Source organism: Phalangium opilio, unplaced genomic scaffold (assembly GCF_054372755.1).
Source record: "Phalangium opilio isolate 3A_F unplaced genomic scaffold, DU_Popi_V2 ptg000031l_1, whole genome shotgun sequence".
NCBI classification, from domain to species: Eukaryota; Metazoa; Arthropoda; class Arachnida; order Opiliones; family Phalangiidae; genus Phalangium; species Phalangium opilio.
Window position 1 is genome coordinate 4197203 of NW_028324158.1, and position 12290 is coordinate 4209492.

The 12290-nt window shown below is 35.9% G+C and overlaps 1 protein-coding gene across 2 annotated transcripts in view; it reads left to right on the forward strand.

Moving 5' to 3' along the window:
• LOC149690116 (transient-receptor-potential-like protein) overlaps positions 1 to 12290 on the forward strand; it is a 143339-nt gene that overhangs the window by 6926 nt on the left and 124123 nt on the right. The window lies entirely within an intron of this gene.

A 12290-nucleotide genomic window follows, 5' to 3' on the forward strand; every position in this document is an offset into this window, starting at 1 on the left:
CCCTCCGTCCCGGGGAAGAAGGTTCCGGGACATTGCCGCGAGCCCAGATTACTCTGTTCTCCACTCCTGCTTCTTAAATTTCATCTATCCCTGGTAATAAAAATAAGGATTCCGAAATTGCCAAAAAAAGAGTATTTATGGTATTTCGTATTTTCCCATGAGGAGAGGCGAAATAGCTCGATTTCCTTTTACGTCCCCCTTGTATTTTGAAAGGGGGACTGGGACTATTGCGCGCGAATACTTAGGCATCTTATAACTTCCCCCTAGTAAATTAGATATCGCTTCTTGGTAACACCATGTACAAAGGAATACGTAATGGAGTCATTTTGATGACTTCGTGTCCTATCTTTGTGGGAGACAAATTACACTAAAATCTATATGGAGTTTAAGTCATCAATAAAAACCGTGAACTATGACCTGTTAGGTAATTCAACTGTCGAACACGATCGTTTCAACAATTTAATCGTACCTCGGAGCCATGCGAGTCTGATGAATGATGTCTAGACGAACGATTATATTTGGCTTAAACGCTCTATTAACCCAGTAAATAAAATGTCAGTCTAATTGCGTGAAATCGGCAGTCATGACCGATGGCCACTGATTTAAAGTATTTCATATGGTCAAAAGTATAAAGATATCAAAACAAAAAGTACACTTCGTTGAAACGTGCTCGTGCCGTGCAATATGAGAAGCTCGCCTTTATCCCAGAATAGTGTCGACCCCTCTGTGTATGACCAGATGCTAGCTCTAGTACCAAAAATTAACGTTTGGATCGCTAGCTTCGTGTACTTCTTTCTATAAACCTATGACGTCAAGCAGCTCTTCCCTAATTGGTTAGTTCCTGTAGGCGGTTGAGCGGAGGGTAATTTGCTTCTCAGTTTATATGTCGTCTACAGCCAAATGGAGGGAATTGTTAATGAAGTGTACTGTTTGTTTTTAATCTATATACTTTTGATACGGTATTATCATATGTGTTATCTATCACACGATGTAATTTTGTTTTATTACACGAGACTAGTCTTTTACTGAAACTGCACTAACGAACCTATTAATATTACATCAACGAAAGTTTGCTACTCCCCATCTTGACGTTCGCGTGGCCATTTCACTTTGTTTTTATCGTGTAAGAAACAGTTCCCATCCTCTTTACTTAGTGTCAAATCAAGTTCAAAATGAAAACACACCACGTTGAAATTGGGACCCCATCTGCAGACATTACGAGTTTTCAGGAACCCGCGATTGAACAATTTAATTTGAAGGCGGAAAATTGGGGAGATTTCAAATAAAACGTATCGGAAACTGGAGATATAAACGCGAGAGGAGCAACGCTATAGCTACTCCAAAGATTGATTGTTCAAAATCGACCAGCCTGAATTTCTCTTAACGGTTCCAATTTTTCAAAACTTAATCGTTAGTTTTCAGAGGAATTTGATTGATTTGCGTCTGAGAGTCGGAAAAAGTTCTTGAAAAATCCCTCTTTCCAAGATTATGAGCGTCCAAGGGATTGAACAGTTTCCCAATTTAGTTGAAGAGGGATTTTAGACGTGCTAATTTCACTCAAACAATCAGACATAGAAGGTAACTTCGTGATCCTCGAAGTGTTGAAGGGCAGAAAATTCAATTATTTAAAAAATAATTTGTAAGAGCTCACCGAACTGAACCGAACTGGAGCAGACATTGGGGAGCCCTCAGCCTTCATAAAAAACTTCCTTCCCGGGGATATTTCCAGCCCTTCATAGATAAGAAGGGCATACATATATTTTTTACAAACGGTATAAAAAGTCATGGTAGACGATTAACGGGATGAGTTCACGGGTTGTGACTGTTGAAACCAATTGGCCGATATTAATTATTCAGTGATTTGGATCCTTTGTTGCGACATACGGACTGTTTGGTAAATATGAAAGGCGTTGTCTAACTGGTCGTTAATTTGAATACGTGTCTTCTCAAAGACTTAAACTAGGGTCGGGTCTTATTTAATTTTAACTGTGGGGAATTCTGACCGGGTTTCGAAAGAACGGTTACAAATTTTTCATTTCTTCGGAAATTGTAAGGTTTTTGCTCTGGTTAAATACGCGGGCTTAACTTAAAATGTTCCGCAAAATGCATGCGAAAGATAATACCATAAGTTTATAAGGTATATGTTCTATAAGTGTAACACTACCTGTACTTCGTAATGCAAGAGACTTACTGAGAGCTACTTCGAGAATGACAAGCGAGAATTGACTATACAGTCGGTATTCGGTAAATTTTGCAGTCCATCTTCCTGTTTATTCTATACCAAGCCTTTGACAGCGCCTCACCAGTCGTCGTCGCTTTACGATAAACTGACGTTTCACCTACATCACTTAATGACAAGTTCTCAATAACCAGTGGTATACTTACGGAACACACGCTAATGCAAAAAAATTAGTTCTGAGGGACCTTTTAGTGTATGGAATCAAATCTGAGCTCGATGTAGTCATAGCATAAATTTATTCATATGCCTGCTCAAAGGATCTGTATGCACTTAATCATCCTCATATAATCTAACTGTATCTGTCAAAGTCCTGATTGAATGACTGATAATCAATGCCCAACACAAATAGCTTTAACTAGAAGACTGAAGTTTTGCAGGCAGACAACAACCAATATTTTTCGAATCCGCCGCCATTTTGAAAAATGTAGAAACAACCTTCTTTATTGAACAACGTCCGTGCAATTCGTCAATTTTCTTTAATATTTATTACACTGGTTCCCTAGTCCCATTTGCCGCCATCTTTACAAATAAAGTATTTGTTAAACAACGAAGTGTTCAACCTCTTGATAAATTGGGACCGTTGTCGTTAGTGTAAGAATTAAGTTCAGACTTTAAAAGCAAACTAATTATTAGCTTTCATTTCCGTACGAAGTAACTTTAACGTTTGATCTATTTTTCTTAATTTGTCTTTTTATTAAAGATCCTTCCGTGATGGATAGTGGAAGGATTCTTCTATCTCCCTAAGTTATTCAATCTATTCGATGGTACTTGGTTAATAAACATAATGCTGTCTGTTATAGATATTCTGATGTTCACTGATTATGCCTTTTTTAATTCTGTGGTACCACGCGAATGTATAATAAAGTGGGAAACAGTCAAGAAAATCTTTAATGATTGATGAACTTGATTTATAGATTCAATAATTACTTTCTAAAGGGAAGGTGAAATCTGGTAATATCTTCGGTTTCGCCATGTAAAATATAGACATAATTTAAAGCTTTAAATATAATATTTTATGTTGACGAAACTTAGATCACAATTTCACATAATGTTTTTAACTGTTAAAATAGACGATGTAAAAACTCTTACTGCATGAAGGGCTAACTTTAAATCTAACTGATAACCGACATCATATTTTAGTTGTTTATAGACGTCGATGAAACTATGACTCTTCAATAAAGTTTAGTTCAGCCAAGTTAAAGCTAATCGTTTTTATTAAAACCGAGAAATCCTTGGCTATGCTTACATAATTATCAGAAACCCCAGTATGTTCAAACAACTGGTTTACCGAAACCCTATACGGTTTCTCACATTTAACAAGCCATTTCAATATCATTACATTTATTTTCAAAGTGCATGATATTTTTCTTAGAGTTAATTTTTGAAACTCTTTCTAATCAATTTGAATATACTGTCAGTTTTATAAGGCTGTCCATAGTTTCTCTCTATGAAGTATGCATTTTAGAGTTTCATCGCTTCTTCCCTTTTTCCATGGTAACATATTTATATTTACTTTCGAAAGCAACGTAAACAAATCTTCATGCTTATTATAAGTCGGTTTTCATATACGTTGTCGTGTTAGGTTTGATAAGTTAATAACCCTTTATACGAGTTTTAGAAAATTGGAAACCGTTTCTTGTCTTACATAAACCAAATATTTTCAAGCATACAACAATAACTTTGATTTCTATTTGCAAACCTTTACTCAAATTTATAATACAGTTCCAAGGGAACATACAAATCGGGACATACAAGAGGGTTGACTCATAGCCGTCTCTGCAAACTTTCTGGACCCTAAAATCGTAGAGCGCAGGCACCGAAAAGCGAGATGGAAGGCCAAATTTTACCCCCATGTTACATCGTTCGGCCTCAACATGAAATGTATAAATTTTACAAACACCCGAAAAGACACGTTCAACTGATAGAATCTCACACACGAGACGTCCAATCTTACAGTTCATAGCAAACTGTACCTTTGGAATTGTACTATAATCTTAATTGCAAGTCTAACGTAAGTTCATAAGATATGTTCGATAAGTTTGTCATTGGATACTGAGAGCTTGTCATGAAGTGACGTAAGTGAAACGTCATAGATTCTCGTAAAGCTACGAATGGTGAGACGGTGTCAAATGCTTGGTACAGACTAAAAAGGAAGGTGGACCGCAAAACCGAGGGTAGTTGAATCTCGCTTGTCGTTCTCGAATTAGCTCTCTGTAAGACTTAAACATTACAAAGTATAGATAGTGTCATACTTATGGTAGGAACGTATTTTATAAGCTTATGCTCTACTTAATCTTCCTGGATACGCGTGCGCGCTAAGCTATTTATTCAAAATCAGCAATTCAGTTGACTTTCTCACTTTAGCTTTGAGTATTTTAATACTCGTACCCAAACCAAACCGGTATATCGCGTCTATGTATCGACCAGCCTTTTGTTCCCGAGCCAGATTATTAAGGAAACAATGGCATTGTAATTCAAATAAGACAGATTTCGAGCCCAAAGGAAGTAAACATCATTTACTGGAAACAAACGATCAGGCTCTCAATTTCCAAGGTCCTGCATGGGCTTCCAAGCCTAGCGACAAAGAGTAAACTTTATCAAAAGGAAAAACAGAATATAATGCCCTGATGGTTTTGATATTAACTTACTTAAAGTGGTTTGAGTAATCGAGTGTTTGAAAGAAAATCTGGTTAATAGTTTTTTAAACCAACTTAAGAGATTATTTTAGTCAGTTTAAATATAAGGTGCAGCATCAGGAATACATAGATTTCTCCTACTTGGAATCTTTAAGAGGCCATAGGTAATTGAAGATAGGAGATTGAAGGTTAGGAGAAGGGTTTGAAACTTCTTTAAACCGCACATTCCTCTTTCCTAGCGTTTTATTGGCTGTTCACATGCCTACTCGTTCGCACGACTCGAAGAGAACTTGTTTACACTCGATTTCGACGGGCCGGTTAAGCATTCCAAGTAGGAGTAATCTACATCTTCCTGCGGTTGCATTTATCTCTATACGTTTTCTTGAATTAGGTTAAACATGACGAATTTCATGTCACGTATAAATAATCTTGCTGAACCTGATTTTTTAATTTGACCAGCCAATGAAATCGCAATATGAAAAACCTAGGAATAGGGTTATCCACAAGCCCTTGCTCCACAATTATACGCAAATTAACATGGCAATATGGGGAGACAATGACTTATGTTAGCTGTATGAATTCCGGGTTTAAGATTTTGACATCGCATTAGAGTTTAACCTGAAATGTTTTAAAATATGCATATTTTGTGTGAAGATGCGAAATTACCGTGATTTTGTATAAAATTGCAGTTAACGTGACTTTGAATAGCTAAGCCACCCTTTATTCTTTAATAAATTGTTTAACCATTTCTAAGTTCGAACGACACTCACTTCAAAAGAAACCCATTAAATAGGATAGTTTTGGTTATATAGCTATCCAAATCTTTGTTTTCTGTAACTGGTTTCACGAAGAGAATACATCGTTGTAATAAGTAGCTAAAGGTTTAACCCTATGAGTAATTTGTTTTGATAGATATATATGGTAGTGTTGTGCTCGTTGTAAACTTGGAATAGAATTGACTTCAGATTTTTTCCATTTCTATGGACAATATTAAGAAAATCCCGTCAGGGATTTTCTATTTATACTCAATCCGAAATCGTAATGTTAAACTCTATGGAGCTTAACATTATGAGGTGGAAACATTTTCGCGACCAAGGGGGTACACTTTTTTCACAGCCTAACTTTACAGCACTAGCAAAGGCTGAAAAGGTATAGTATCTCATTTCTCGTAGTGTAAGGTTAACTTGGCCTTTTTGTATAGGTTTTAAAAATAAATATTTTAAACCACGCGCTAGCTCACGCGCAAGCACGCGCTGCATTTCAATTAAAGTTTCAATTCAAATCTCGCGCTTAATTTCACCATTTTGATTCTCTAATTAAGTTCACGTGATTTTTTTTTAAAACTTTTTGGGCCTAATTTTTGTCTTTGTAAGCCTAACGTTAAATGATCACAAAGAAATAGTTGAAGAATTTTTATAATTTTCACATGGTTTCAACGAATATTTAGCATAGTGTGTTTTTATACAGTGCATTGTATTATCCGACCATTCCAATTTCCGAATGCAAGTTACGATTTAGTGAAATACTATATAATTAGTCTTAAAAAATTGGACGAATGAGTTTCACTATTCCAGAACTAATTTATTCCCAAATAACGTTTCTCCCCAAAAAGGGACAGATATTATACAAAAACGAGTTTTGCTTCGCAGTCTTTAAAAAACTGCATTTATACACAATCCGCGGCACTTTTTCAAACCCACAAAGGGCCAGAAATTAGAAATTATTTTATGTATTGCAATTTGAAATTAAGTTTAATCGATATGAGAAATTTGGTTTTAATTGCGTAGTTCAAACATTTGTTATGATTAGAAATTTTACAACAAAAACGGGTATAAATGCGGCGTTTCGGAACAAAGAGCTAAATCAAGGACTATTATGACTCGAGTTCGAATTGAAGTTTAAAACTTATACAAGATGTAACAACACACATATGAACACCTTATCTGAATGTATGATAAATGTCTGAAATACGACACTGCTTTTAAAACCACAAATCAGAATGAGGGACCTCATTTTAGGAGTAGTAAAGCGACATTTTACTCGAAATAAGTGTTCTTATCTCTTCCACCCTGAAAAACTAAAATGTTAAAAGCTCATTTTCTATTTTTTCGCTTTAATTATTTGAGAGGGATAAGTTTTTAGGGGAACAGATTCTATATAATTTCATACGTGAAAATCTAAGCTCCCTTTATCTCGAAACGCCGCATTTATACCCGTTTTTGTTGTAAAATTTCTAATCATAACAAATGTTTGAACTACGCAATTAAAACCAAATTTCTCATATCGATTAAACTTAATTTCAAATTGCAATACATAAAATAATTTCTAATTTCTGGCCCTTTGTGGGTTTGAAAAAGTGCCGCGGATTGTGTATAAATGCAGTTTTTTAAGGACTGCGAAGCAAAACTCGTTTTTGTATAATCATTTATTAGGTTGTCACTTTTGTTTATGGTTATAAAAGTTCCTTTAAGAATTGGAACTAAGTCGTTAAGAACCATCTATCGTCTACTCTCGTTTTACTAATAGCTTCTCTACATTTTTGTTTTAAAGGGTAAAGGAAATGAGTTGGTCTTTTTTCTTCTCTAGGCTGGAAGTAACTATGAGTTTACTGATCAGTTATAGTTCGTTAGTTAGGGTGAAATCTTGTAAGCTGTAGAAGCTAATTTTTACGAATTTTCTTGTAAAATATCTACTTTCCGACCTGATGAAATCAGGAAAACCGACACCAGGGAGACTTACAGCGCAAGTGGGAAATAGTATTGGTCCATTTGAACGCCGAAGAGTTCTCTAGAATATCGCGGCGTTTTCTGCGGGAAAAGTATGATCACGTGATAGTCCGCCATTTATGTAGAGAGATATTTTTTTTTGCCATAGCTAATTAAATCACGTGCGGGAGGGCCGTGGTTTTGGTAACTGATTATCGTCTGGTTCATAATTAGAGGGAACAATTATAAAAATGGCCGCGTCTATGCCGTATTCTTTAAAGTTTTACTGTACTTTCTTCCACGTTTCGAAATTGAAATTTTCAATTAAAAAGTATTGAAATTAAGGCAATTGAAGTTTTCCATTAACAAAAATTAACCGTACGGATGTACTGTGTATGAAAACGTAATTAATAGCAGACGACGATCAATCCAAAAAACACTATGGAAAAGTGTCTGGCAGCATTGCACCTCCGAAAAAGGCGTTAGGTTTCGCCGCCAAAAATTACTTCATTATGGGTCAGGAGTCTCAGGACTATAGAGAGCTTTCAGTTGGAGGAGCTGAGTCTCGTGACATAATTTATGCTGCCATATTGATGGGTATGAAGCAGGAATGAAGCTGAGACCACCCAATATGGCTACCAGAACGGCGGTAAGACTTGGGAGGGTGTGACGTACCCCATCTGAAAGCTCTCTACTAAATATCTCATTCGGCGCAGTCCTTTAGACGTGAGAATGCGCCACGTGATCGGGAACACGAAATAATGTAGGTTTTTTTTGTCTAGGCCTAATGATAACCGGGAAACGTCTTGCCTTTATTGTTCTACATAAAATATAGGTTTAACAAAACCTTGAGTTTAGGCTATAATGAATGATATAAGATAAAACTTAGGGAGAGTGCACTTCGTCAAAATGACGCTCTGTGATTTCTTTAGCATAAAAAACCTACTGCTATAGATTAATGTAAAGATGACATTCAACGAAGCGAAAAGCGTTTTTATGTACCGGAAATATGGCTGGGAAATTTCCGTTTAATACATCTTCTTGTAGATAAAGAGATAAGAAAAGAAATGATATAATGGGATACTCGCTCACTGCGTCTCTTATTTCCATCTTTTCATAAGATGATTTTCTTGCTTTTCGTATACAAGTTCTATTCGCCGGGTTCCTCTTTTCAATAGAATTGGAAGAAAAGTGAAGTTTGTGTGCGTGTACAACTGTGGGCTTTGAAAATGCCAACTGTTTTATTCAAAAACGGTTTGCGTGTGCTAAACAAATGTTCAGTAGAATTAAACCCATCTGGTGGCACAAATTGGATCAATATCTGATAAAGTTTTAATTTCAAGATTTTGTCAGGTATAGATGTAATTTTAGAAGCAGGAAAGGAGAATGGTTAGTATTTACTTCAGTCCGACTCATAGCCCAGTATAGAGCCCCTCTTATTGGCTCACTTAAACTACATTTTGATGATATTGCTGACGGGGACATTCAAAAATTCGTAATTCCTCTTTACCTCTGTCGCTATGACCCGCCTCTTCTTTCATATCCGGGTCCGGGACTTTGACGACCGCCCAGATTACTCTGTTCTCCATTCCTGCTTCTAAAATTTAATCTATCCCTGTTTAGGAAGGAATTTGGAGTAACCTCTAGGCTTAACCCGACACCCGTGTCAAACTGTCTCTGTTGCGAAAGGGTAGCTAAAGAGACAATCTTCATGCATGATTTAATCAACGTTGAGCTACCTTGGCTGTGGGAAACGACAACTTGGAATTGATCACGGTTCACAAGTGAAATTCAGTCGAAGCTAATCGTACTTAACAAATCATCATCAAGCACAGCCGCGTCCCATCATGCACTTCTCTGAATATTACTAGAGCGTTATTGCAAAGTCGATTGTACGCGTTAAAGCGTGTTTTAGTTCAACTCCATTGGTGGATGCCTTTTTCGTGGTATTAGATATGATAATTATGTTAAGAATGGTATTTGCCATTTGAGTCGTGATTACTATTGGAATATTTGTAAATAGACTTTTTTAAGTTCATCTGGTATATTTCGAAGATGGCTTAAGGAATTGAACGAGTTCGTAGCATTTAATAACAAAACTTAAAATTTTAAAGGAGGAATATGTTTTTCTGTAAATTGTTTTTCACAATATTTAAATGATTTCCTTTTTTACATTATTTCTGTGAAAATGTGAAATGGGAGTTTCCTTTTCATTTTAAAAATGACTTACGTTTATAATTATACATTGAGATAATCCTTAACTTATTTACACATTTGAATTATTTTTTCTGTAAAGTGGACTTGAGAAGAACAATATTCCGTGATATTCCAAACTCAAATTTCATCGATATTTTCTATTAAATTCCACTTTCTTGAAAACTTCTTAAAAATAAGTTAAACATAAAAAACTACGTAGCATTTGCAAAGATTTGGGTCAAATTTTATGCCGTATCACATTGAATACAACTCCGCAACAAGAGTTAAATGTACATGTAAACAAGTTGGAAAAGCAAAATAATACCTCTCAGAGTCGAGACGACTACCAACAAACTTGTTCACCTAGATATGCAATTTTTGTTCTTTTGAGATAAGCAAAAGCAGAAGTTAAATTTAATGAATTAATCAAGCATTACTCAACGGTCTATTTGCAACTAGGTTGACGTGTGAACACTATCCTCTCGTTATACCTCAAATAATACACTTAGTTTGCAAGCATGACTGTTAACCTTTGTATATACTAAAGTTTAAGTGTCTCTAGACTTACAAAAACCGAATGTGCAAAAATAAATGGAAGTTTGAAAGCTATAATTCGATTACGGTCAGACCATTAACTACCGCGATCAAATAACCATCATGGCACTTGGTTCTATCAAGGATTATTTAAATAATCGTTTGGTTCTATTAAAGGACCTTAAACTATGCATTTTAATGTTTATCTTTCGGCTCACTGTGAACCGTTGGCGTCTATGTGGGATACGCAAAAATTTCAGAGACAATTAAGGGTGGTGTTTGAAGCCAAAGACAATGACACCGACCAAATGACAGTGGTGTTAAAAACCAATAAGTACAGATTGTTGTCTATGTGGAATTAACGACAGACTAGGCAGATGAAGTAATAGTGCCCATTAAATTGCAGAATGGTCTCAGGTGGAGTAGCTAACGTAGTTAAATACATTTTTCGAAATTTTTTGTGAACTGTGATAACGGTCCGTAAATGGCGAACACCTTTGCTACGATTTGGAAACTGCGAACATACCCCGGGGGTGTAACAACAGACACACACACAGACTCGGTCATAACAGAACTTCTCCGTGACATACGTCACTCGGAGAGGTAAAATCTGGCAACCCCGTATAGGGCTTTTAGTGCTCACGAAAGTAAAAGAAATCCAAATGTTTCAAAACAACGATATTAAATCTCGGAAACCGGTTTAGAACTAAGTTTCAAATACACGCTATTGTTTTTCGATTTCCCATATTTTCTTCTACATTTCCCCTTAGGGAAGAACTCTTTACTTGTTGATTCCGATAACGTTGAAAATGAAATGTTGCTTTGTATCTTATAAAAGCGTCGTTCGACCAAATAGAATCATTGAGTTAATAAAGAATTTCCTAGAGAATTCTTATTGACTCAATATCAACCATTGTAACTTCCATCCTATTGTTTCTATTCTTTTGAACGAAAAGTTTAACGCGTCCTACGGATGAAGGGAGGTAAGATTTAAGGCCATTTTTCCACGTCTGATTCGAAGCTAAAATAAAATATTATCCCCTTGCAAGAACCCTGTTTTTTTTTGGTGGACATTGAAAAAAGACCAGCCATCTTTTGGTCTGCGGAGAAAAGCTTTTTACTGGTTCGTTCCACATGCGAGATGCAATAAGTATAAACGTCCACGTAAAAGATTACCCATTTTAAGAACATGGTGGTGTAAAAGGAAAATGTAGAAATGCACGGGAAATTCCCATAGTGTAGCCATGATACTTATGCATAGGGAGGGGCCACAATTGATCAAACAACATTGCTGAGTTTCAAAATTGCATAATGAAGACCAAGTCCTGTGAAATAAAGTTTTGCAGCTTCACGAAATAAGTAATTAAATTGGAATTTTAGGCATCTGAAATAGGATAAATGACTTTCGGTTTTAACAGATCACTTTTGGGCCATTTAAAAATCACATTAGTTGTCCATTTTCAATTATGGTGAAATTCTACTGGTCAAGCATAAGTCAAAACCGAATGTTTGTAAATCCGAAATCACTTCAGACTGTGTAAGAAATAGTAAAGTTCAAATTAGCTTTCATTCATTATAACCGATTATGACAATTCACTGAACACTTCTTCTCGTATCTTTTAAACACTGCTGATCGCAGCTAGGCTACAGTTTTTGAAACATGCATATGTTGTTAGTTCAGGTGAATTATCTGTAACTATCTTTACACGAAACTGCTTCGGAATATCGAAATATATAGCAGATGTGTAAAAATATCGAAAATATTAAGGAATATGTATGAAAAAACCTTTCTTGTGCTCTTTAAAAACGCTGCCATTGCAATTTTTTACATTGCTTTAAAGCACGTTAGAATGTAGGTTTATGTGTGATGCGCTTTCAGGATGGGATACAATTGTAAGAGTTGGATCCTTGAAGCATCTGGAGCGAGACGACGGGTTTCTAGGAAAGGCATTTACGATTCGCTGGACCCTTGGTGTTTTT